Source organism: Mesocricetus auratus, unplaced genomic scaffold (assembly GCF_017639785.1).
Source record: "Mesocricetus auratus isolate SY011 unplaced genomic scaffold, BCM_Maur_2.0 Super-Scaffold_100006, whole genome shotgun sequence".
NCBI lineage: Eukaryota > Metazoa > Chordata > Mammalia > Rodentia > Cricetidae > Mesocricetus > Mesocricetus auratus.
In genome coordinates this window covers 64,424,662-64,434,727 of record NW_024429190.1, presented here as the reverse complement: position 1 = coordinate 64,434,727, position 10,066 = coordinate 64,424,662, and the positions used below count along the sequence as shown (strand labels likewise).

The window sequence follows — 10,066 nt, the reverse complement described above, 5'->3', positions numbered from 1 at the left end:
CATTTGTTCTACCATAGATTACAAAACACTTCCAGGTTAATATGCTTCATGAAACCCCATGCAGTTCCAATACCAGGTTATACAAATGGTGCTAATTTCGAAATCTCAAATTACCCTCATAAACTGGAGCTTCACCTACATATTTAGTATCTGTTTGCTACAAGATGTTTAAACTTTACTTCAGGATCTCAAGGAAAACCAGCAAAGTTATTCCAGGGACACTTCATGTGACAGGAAACTAAACTCTAGTTCCCACGTACTCCAGATTAAAGTTCAGCTGGGATAAATTATCTTCATATCCCTTATTAAGACAGCCACCTAGACTGCATTGTTCCTAGGTCCTGCTCTGTGTTAGCTGCAGCCACCTTCCCGCCTGACTCCTCCTCCGTGGAGCACTCCTGCAGCTCTATCGCCAGAATCCTCGAACTCGGTTTCTCTCCTCCCTCGCTGCAGCACATCACCAGTGTGCCCCACCATGTCAGACGCGGCCGGGGACTTCAGCTCTGAGATCATCACCAAGGACTTGAAGAAGAAGGAAGTTGTGGAGGAGGCAGAGAATGGAAGAGACGCATCTGCCAATGGGAATGCCAAAATGAGGAAAATGGGGAGCAGAAGGCTGACAATGACATAGATGAAGAAGAGGAACAAGGTGGGAAGGAAGAGGAGGAGGAGGAAGAAGGCGATCTTGAGGAAGAGGATGGAGATGAAGATGAGGAAGCTGAGGCTCCTACGGGCAAGCGGGTAGCTGAAGATGATGAGGATGATGACGTTGACACCAAGAAGCAGAAGACCTATGAGGATGACTAGACTACAGAAAGGAAAAGCTAAACTTAGGCCACCGTGACCTATTCACCCTCCACTTCCCGTCTCACAATTTAAACGTGGTCACCTTCGAGTAGAGGAACAAGCCCTGCCTGCCCATAGGGGGCAGTGCCACCCACAGATGACCTGTGCTCTCCACCACCCCATCAAAAGCACAACATGAATTTGCAACAGGGGAGGAAAAAAGAACCAAAGCTTCCAAGGCCCTACTTTTCTTTCTTAAAAATACTTTAAAAGAAAAATTTGCTTGTATTTTTTGTTCACATTTTATATTTTTGTACATATTGTTAGGGGGTCAACCGTTTTTAATGATAACAGGTGACCAAAGCAGCCTTCAGTGTGTTCTCTCTCCTGCTTCTTACTTACTTGTGGTGTGACCATGTTCATTATAATCTCAAAGGAGAAAAAAGCCTTGTAAAAAAACCAAAACAACAATAACAAAAAAAATCTTATTCTGAGTATTCCGGTAACCTTTTTGTGTTTGTGTGAGATGGTTAAAAATGCCAAAGATAAAAGGTTCATTTTTATTTTGTCTATGAAATTGATGTTTTTTAATTTATTTATTTTGGCCTGTTTGATGTATATGTGAAACAATGTCCAACAGTAAACCAGAATTTGATTAAAAAAAAAAGATAGTCACCTGGACCTTTTCTAGAATCAAGATTATTTCCACTGGGCTATCTCTTATCTACCCATTCCTTCCAAAATGGCAGGCATTTTCCTCTACTAGGTTAGAGACATAGACCAATGAATTATGTATGGTTATGTATGGTTCACCATAAGGACAGGGACCACTCCATGTTCTCTTTTACATCTTCCTGTTTTAGGTTTTGGCAGACTCTAGAAGGGCTGATTCTTCTATTTTTCTCAATGAACACAGTAAAAAAGGACTGAGATAGCTTACCTCTTACCCCTTTCTCTGAAAAGTCTCCTAAATGGTAACTTAGCAATCCTAGTTTAACCTTCTCAGAAAGAGGGAAGGGTTACCTGGGAAATTCAGATGCTACTACAAGTCTGGAAGTCTACTACATGTTACACTGCCAATATTTTTTCAGTATTGGCTAACAAAGTTATTGTATAAAACTTAATTTTTTTCATTGAATGCCTAGATTCAAACAAGGTTCAAGAAAAAGCAGTGACTGCTGAGAGTTTTTTATCTTTTTGTGTGGTTTTGCTTACAGTAAAAATTAGATTGTTTTCACTCACCATGTTTATCTGTAATCACGATGTTTGTGCCACTGTTACTGTTATCAAAAGCATATTCCGTAGAATCTGCTGTATTTATCTTTATTTTTAAACTGGCCAAGGCAATTCATAATACTTGATTTTACACAAAGGATCCTTTAAGCAATAGACATTTCCAGACTTTAATGAACTCAGTAGATAATCTCCTTCTGTGGGGTACCTTTTACTTTTTGCGCTATCTGTGTAAGGGCTGATGCAATTGTGTTGGCCCTTTCTTGTGTTATGTTTCTGATCATCAACCCCAGAGGAAACACCACCACACCATGTTCCCCAGAGCTCTGTGAAAACTCTTCCATTTCCTGTTGATGCAGAAATTGTTTTACTGTTGAAAATCAGCAGCAGATGAAACACCATTGAAATTGCTGTTAAATCCAATTAAAAAGTGGGCTGCAGAACTAAATAGAGACTAACTCCAGAAGCAGCTGACCTGACAAGGGTTAACTCTTGAATCCCAGGCTGATGCCTGGGAATTCAACATGGGACTGATCAAGACCCCCTGAATGTGGGTGTCAGTGAGGAGGCCTAGGTAATCTATTGAGCCTTGGGCAGTAGATCAGTACTCATCCCGAGTGTACACACAGAGTTTGGACTCCCATCCAACAATGTGAAATGCACTCTCACCCTGAACTCTTGGGGGAGGGTCTAGGCCCTGCCCTGTATGAAATGACAGACTATGGACATCCCCATGGAGGACCTCACCCTCCCTGGAGAGATGAGGGGATAATGGGGGAGTTGGGGGGACGACACAGGAGGAGGGGAGGGAAGGGAGAGGGACCTGGAACTGACCTGTGAACGAACCATGTTTCTAATGTAAATTTAAACTTACAAATAAAAAAATTTAATAAAAAAGAAATTGCTGTTAAACCAGGAGAAAATTGAAGTATTATAGGAATGACAAGCACCATTGGTCAAGCACTCATAAGAAAGCTATTGCTGTCTTAATCATCCCATGTTCATCTTTGAGCAACAAGTTTTCCAAGTGTTATCATCTGAAAAAGTTAAAATTGTAATATGTATATCATAAGAGGTGACTGAAAAATTGTAATCCTCATTTCCATTTATTTCTTAAACTATAGAAAATATGATTATCTCTCTTCTTCATTTACATTCTTCATTTACATTCCTGTGACTGGTGATTTTATATCAGTAAGTACAGTGGTATAAAACAATTTATTGCTGTGACATATTTGTATTTAAGTAATTTAATGTAAATTTTGTACCCTTGTTGTTTTAGGGTACTAAAGGATTCTGTTAAAACAATTAAAATTGATATTTACATATGCAATTTATATAATAATTTTTGAAGCAGTTTTTAAGAAAGCATTTCCACTGTTTATAAATATATGAAACAAATTAATTATTCACAAATTCACTTTACATTGTATAGTTCTGATACATATACTATGTAGACTATGTAGTATTCTTGTATAAATATTGATGGGACACTTGATATAATTTCTAAAATTTTGTTTTTTTAAGGAAAGAAATCACAAGAACATTTGATATGTGATTGAAAAGCAGATAATTCTGATAAACAAAAATACAAATTTTAACAGTTATTTTTATCTATTGTGTTTGTGTAACTGTAACCATGAGAAGGACAGAAGATGAAAAGACAATCTTCAGAAGATTTCCCCTTCCACCATTGTGATATTTCCAAGATGAAACTCAGGTTATCAGTCCTCTAGTCTAGTTCTTTGTCTGCTGATCTATCTTTGCAGACTAAATACAGAAAATTTAATACAGCATAAGACAAAGTTTATTATATATAGCAGGTTAAAATCTTGTTTGTGAAACATAAAAATAGCAGTTGCTATATCCAATTATGAGCACTGCATTGTTGGACAATGTTTTTATTGTCTTCTTTACCTTGTTCTAATACTCCTAACACTGCCTGTTTCTCTTAATGGAAATTAAGGACTCCTTCAAGTACAGGATAATATGTATAAAGTCTACACACAAACGGGATCAACTTTTGATCATGGAAAATTACTGTGTGTATTAGTTTAAATGACTAGCATTCAAAACATTGATAGATATTAATCATTTAAAACTATTTCAGTGGCCAGTGAGTTTGTCCAGTTGCAGGATGCTTGTTACCACTTCTGATGACCTGAAGTTGATCCCTATAATCCATGTCCTGGAAGAAAGAACAGACTTCTGGAATTTACCTCTAGCATTCTTACATATGCCATGCTGTCTCTCTCCCCACATGCACACACACATAGTAGTGTATATTTACACATATACATCACACAAACTAAAAATAAACAAATGAAATATATTTTAATATTATGTGGTTGCTAGTGACATCAAGTTCTTTGGATATCACGTCTTATGTCTTTAAAATGATTACTCAAGCCAGTGCCTGGGAACTGCCGCAGAACCTCACCTCCTGGCAGGAGCCATGCACCAGAGAATCCTGCTTTTCTTTTCTACCAATGGGACCAGGGGACCAGGTAAACCAGGCCCTGTATCCAGGCCTGCCTTCCAGTGACTGGGGACTGCCTGGGGACTGCCAGAGAGCCTCCCCTCCAGGCTGGAGCATATGAGTCCCAATTTCCTCGTCTTCTTCACCCTCTGGACCAGTAATGCAGACTGCCAGTGGGAGCCTACACACCCCAGATTCCCAGTCTTCTTCTCCACCTATGGGAACCAGACTAGGACCAGTAAGAGAACTACCGGAATATTGGACTTGCTTGTACCCACCAAAAGGAAACTCTGGTTCCCTAACCACCAGACTAGTAAGGGGCTCTTTCTGTGACCAGTAAGGGGCTCTTTCTGTACCCACTAGAAGAAGGGATGGGAAAGAGACAATACAAAAACACACTCAGCAAAAGAAAAACAAATATGACACCACCGGATTCTAGAGACTTCACACCAGCAAGACTCCAACATTCCAGTGTAAATGAAGTAGAAAACAATGACCTTAAAAACAACTTCATGAAAATGATAGAGGCCCTAAAAGAGGATATAGGAAAATCCCTCATAGAAATGGAAGAAAAACAAATGAAAAACTGCAGTAAATGGAAGAAAAAGCAAACCAAAAAGAAAGGAATAGAAGAAAAAACCCAGAAAATGCAAGAAATGGAAGAAAAAACATACCAGAAATTCAGAAAATGCAACAAGCAGACGAAAAGACAAAGCAAAATATTGCAAGAAACAATTCAAACAGTGAAAGGGTTGAAAACTGAAATTGAGACAAAAAAAAACACAATCTGAAGGAATGGTGGAAATAGAAAATCTGGGCATACAGTTAGGTACTACAGATGCAAGCATAACCATCAGAATACAAGAGATGGAAGAGAAAATCTCATGTGTTGAAGATACACTAGGAGAAATTGATTCATCCTCCAAAGAAAATGTTAAGTCCAACAAATCCATAACACAAAACATCCAGGAAATATGGGACACCATGAAAAGACCAAACTTAAGAATAATAGGTATAGAAGAATGTGAAGAAAATCAGCTCAAAGAGGAAGAAGATATATTCAACAAAATCATAGAAGAAAACTTCCACAAACTAAAGAAAGACATGCCAGTGAAGGTACAAGAAAATTGACAATGGGGAATTGAAATTTAGTAACAGTATACAAGGTACTGGTATTAAGTGAAGGAAAAGGAAAAGTTGAAAGCATATGGAATGGAAAATACACAGACAGTCTGGGTACTGTTTGCTGTTATGTTTTCTTTAAATTGTTTAATTGCTAAGAAAAGGACAAAAAATGATAAAAGACATTTGATTATCAATGCTGCTAAATTAATCCAATTTATATATTTTGAAAATGCTTTGATTTCTAGATTTAAATATAAGGACAGGGTACTTGGGAAAAGGATTTCTGCTTTTGGTTCTACAGAAAATAAAAAGCTATGAGTTCCTTCCAGACTAGTATGGTTTGATGAAGCAAGACCATCTGAAGCAGTGGCCCAGGTAATCCAATATCTAAAAGAGCTGAGATGATGCAACCTTGCAGACCACAAAACAACAAGGATTTCAACAGGTTTCTGGTTTTTTTTCAGGAAACCCATGAACTACAACCAGAAAAACATAGCCAATAGATAATACCACTTTACCAACAGGCAAAAGAAAAAGTTGTGGAAATCCACATACAATTCCACCAACAACAACCATTCCAAAACAAACAAGAATGAGCTATCAATGGTCATTAATTTCCCTCAATCCAGGTTAACAGCATGGATTCAAAGACAGAATCCATCCTTCTGCTGCATACAAGAAACATACCTCAGCTTCAAAGACAGAAGTTATTTCAGAGTAAAGGGTTGGGAAAAGATTTTCCAATCACAGCGACCCAAGAAACAAGCAGGGGTATCAATCCTAATATCTAACAAATTGGACGTAAGAAACATTACTAAAAATCAAAGTACATATAAAACCTCACACACTTGTAGTAGGAGACTTCAACACCCTACTCACACCAATAGTCATGACCACAAGACAGAAACTTAACAAGGATACGAAGGACCTAATAGAAGTTAAGACCCAATTGGGTTTAACAGATATCTACAGAACACTCCATACAAACACAAAGGAATGTATCTTCTTCTCAGCTCCACATGGACCTTCTCAAAAATTGACCACATTCTTGGCAACATATCAAACGTCAACAGGTACCAAAAATATTCGAAAAACTCTGTGTATCTTATCTGACCATCAGGCCTTAAAGTTAGAATTCAACAATACCTGAAACTTTAGAAACCCTACAAACTCATGGAAATTGAATAATACACTATTGCACCACTCCTGGGTCAAAGAAGAAATTAAAAAAAGAAAATAAAGACTTCCTAGAATTCAATGAGAATGAAGACACAGCATACCTAAACTTATGGGACACTTTGAAAGCAGTGCAAAGAGGAAAGTTCATAGCACTAAATGTCCACATGAAGAAACTGGAGAATAATCACACTAGAGAATTACAGCACAACTGAAAGCTCTAGAACAAAAGGAAGCAAACTCACCCCAGAGGATCAGATGCCAAGAAATAATTAAGTTGAGGGCTGAAATCAATAAAGTAGAAAAACAAGGAAAACAATACAAAGAATTAATGTAACAAAGATTTGATTCTTTGATAAAATTAACAAGATAGACAAACCTTTATCCAAATTTACGAAAAAGCAGAGTATGAACATGCAAATTAATAAAATCAGAAATTAAAATGGAATCATAACAAAGGACATTGTGGAAATCCAGAGAATGATCAGGTAATATTTTGAAAAGCTGTACTCCAAAAAATTTGAAAATTTAAAGGAAATGGACAATTTTCTGGATAAACATCACTTACCAAAATTAAATCAAGATGAGATAAGCAATTTCAATAGCCCTATAACACCTAAGGAAATAGAAGCAGTCATCCAAACTCTCCTAACAAAACAAAGCCCAGGGCCAGATGGATTCAGGGCAGAATTTTTCCACAAATTAAAAGAACAGATTATACCCATTCTTCTCAAATTGTTACATGCAATTAAAACAGAAGAGTCTTTGCCAAAATCATTTTACAAGACTTTAATAACATTGATATCCAAGTCACACAAAGACACAACTGAGAAAGAAAACTTCAGACCAATATCCCTCATGAACATTGATGCAAAAATACTCAATAAAATACTGGAAAATCAATACAAGAACACATAGGATATCTCATCCACCATGATCAAGTAGGCTTCATTCCAGTGATGCAGGGATGGTTCACCATACGAAAATCTATCAATGTAATCCACCATATAAACAAGCCGAGAAACAAAAACCACATGATCATCTCACTAGATGCTGAAAAATCCTTTGATAAAATCCAACACCCCTTCATAATAAAGGTCTTGGAGAGATCCACGATAACAGGTACATACCTAAACATCATAAAATCTTTATACAGCAAACCAACAGGCAACATCAAACTAAATGGAGAGACACTCAAGGCAATTCCTCTAAGATCAGGAACAATGCAAGGCTGTCCCTGCTCCCCATATCTCTTCAATATTTTACTGGAAGTTCTAGCTAGAGCAATACAATAACAAAAGGAGATCAAGGGGATACAAGGTGGAAAGGAAGAGGTCAAACTTTCACTATTTGCAGATGATATGATAGTTTACATAAGTGACCCAAAAAACTCTACCAGGGAACACTTGCAGCTGATAAACACCTTCAGCAATGTGGCAGGATATAAGATCAACTCAAGAAAACCATATACAGGTGATAAAAGGGATGAAAAGTAAATCAGAGAAACATCGCCCTTTACAATCACCACAAACAACATAAAATACCTTGGGGTAATGCTAACCAAACAAGTGAAAGACCTGTATTGCAAGAACTTTGAGTCTTTAAAGAAAAAAATTAAAGAAGACACCAGGAAATGGAAACATCTCCCATGCTATTGGATAGGTAGGATCAATGTAATAAAAATGGCAATCCTGCCAAAAGCAATCTACAGACTCAATGCAATCCCCATCAAAATCCCAGCAAAATTCTTCACAGACCTTGAAAGAACAATTCTCAACTTTACATGGAAAAACAAAAAACCCAGGATAGCCAAGACAATCATGCTCAACAAAGCAATGTCTGGAGGCATCACCATCCCTGGCTTCAAGCTCTATTATAGAGCTATAGTCCTGAAAACAGCTAGGTATTGACAAAAAATAGACAGGTAGACCAGTGGATCAAAGAACTCAACATAAATCCAGCCACACTGAACCTCTTAGAAGAGAAAGTAAGAGGTACCCTTGAATGAATTCGTACAGCAGACTGCTTCCTGAACATAACACCAGTAGCACAAATATTGAGATTGAAAATTAATAAATGGGATCTCCTGGAACTGAGAACCTTCTGTAAGGCAAAGGACACAGTCAGCAAGACATAAAGACATCCTACAAATTGGGAAAAGAAATTCATTATCCCCACATCAGACAGGGAACTGATCTCCAAAATTAGCAAAGAACTCAAGAAGCAAGTCTCCAAAACACCAAAGGATCCAATTAAAAAGTGGGGGACTGAACTAACTAGAGAATTCTCAAGAGAGAAGTATAAAATGGCTAAGAGACACTTGAGAAAGTGTTCAACATTATTAGCTGTTAGGGAAATGCAATTCCAAGCAACTCTGAGATATCTTCTTACTCCTGTCAGAGGAAAGTCAAAAACACCAACCACAGTTTGCACTGGAGAGGATGTGGAGAAAGGGGAATACTCCTCCACTGCTGGTAGGAGTGCCAACTCGTATAGCCACTATGGAAATTCCTCAGGAAAATGGGACTTTTAGGCATATACCCAAAAGATGCCCATTCAGACAACAAGGATGTCTGTTCCACTATGTTATTAGTAGCATTATATGTAATAGCTAGAGCCTAGAAGCAACCTAGATGCCCCACAACTGAAGAGTGGATAGAGAAAATGTGGTACATTTATACAATGTAGTACTACTCATTGGGGAAAAACAATGGAGTCTTGAAATTTGCATGCAAATGGATGGCACTAGAGGAAACCTTCATGAGTGAGGTAACCCAGACACAAAGAGACAAACATGATATGGACTCACTCATATATGGATTTTAGATATGAATCGGGGTAGTATCAGCCTACAATCCCAGTGTCAATCAGTCTTGGAAACAAGGAGAATCCCAAGAGAGATGCATGATACCCCAGAGAAGTGGAATGAGGCATTTCTCTGGAGCAGATAGGGAACATTGGGGGAGGGGAGAGGGAACCAAGAAAAAGGCATTTCTTAATAAAATCAAGTTAATAATTAAAGTTAGCCAACACGCCATTCTACATACAAAAGCAATAAAGTTGACTTGTTTTATGGACAAATCACAACACAGTGGTACAGAATTATGAGGCAATAAGACATCATATAGCTCAAATGGAGAAACATACTTCTAGGAAACTGAAATTGACATATTTATTTATAAATATAATAAATTAGAAATAAGAAATTGGGTTCATCATATAGCCAAAAGGCAATATTGGAATTAAACTATTATCATAACCCAACTG

General features: G+C 37.5%; 1 pseudogene; it reads left to right on the top strand.

Annotated features, from left to right (window-relative positions):
• The first annotated feature begins 475 nt into the window (after positions 1 to 475).
• LOC121140864 lies at positions 476 to 849 on the top strand (annotated as a pseudogene).
• Positions 850 to 10,066: the final 9,217 nt, after the last annotated feature.